Here is a 346-nt window from a genome sequence, read left to right as displayed (position 1 = left end):
TGTCCACTGTCCTCTGTGTCCACTGTCCTCTGTGTCATCTGTCCACTGTCCTCTGTGTCCACTGTCCTCTGTGTCCACTGTCCTCTGTGTCATCTGTCCACTGTCCTCTGTGTCCACTGTCCTCTGTGTCCACTGTCCTCTGTGTCATCTGTCCACTGTCCTCTGTGTCCACTGTCCTCTGTGTCCACTGTCCTCTGTGTCATCTGTCCACTGTCCTCTGTGTCCACTGTCCTCTGTGTCCACTGTCCTCTGTGTCATCTGTCCACTGTCCTCTGTGTCCACTGTCCTCTGTGTCCACTGTCCTCTGTGTCATCTGTCCACTGTCCTCTGTGTCCACTGTCCTCTG

This window comes from Austrofundulus limnaeus, unplaced genomic scaffold (assembly GCF_001266775.1).
Source record: "Austrofundulus limnaeus strain Quisiro unplaced genomic scaffold, Austrofundulus_limnaeus-1.0 Scaffold98, whole genome shotgun sequence".
NCBI lineage: Eukaryota > Metazoa > Chordata > Actinopteri > Cyprinodontiformes > Rivulidae > Austrofundulus > Austrofundulus limnaeus.
This window is presented reverse-complemented; position numbering follows the sequence as displayed.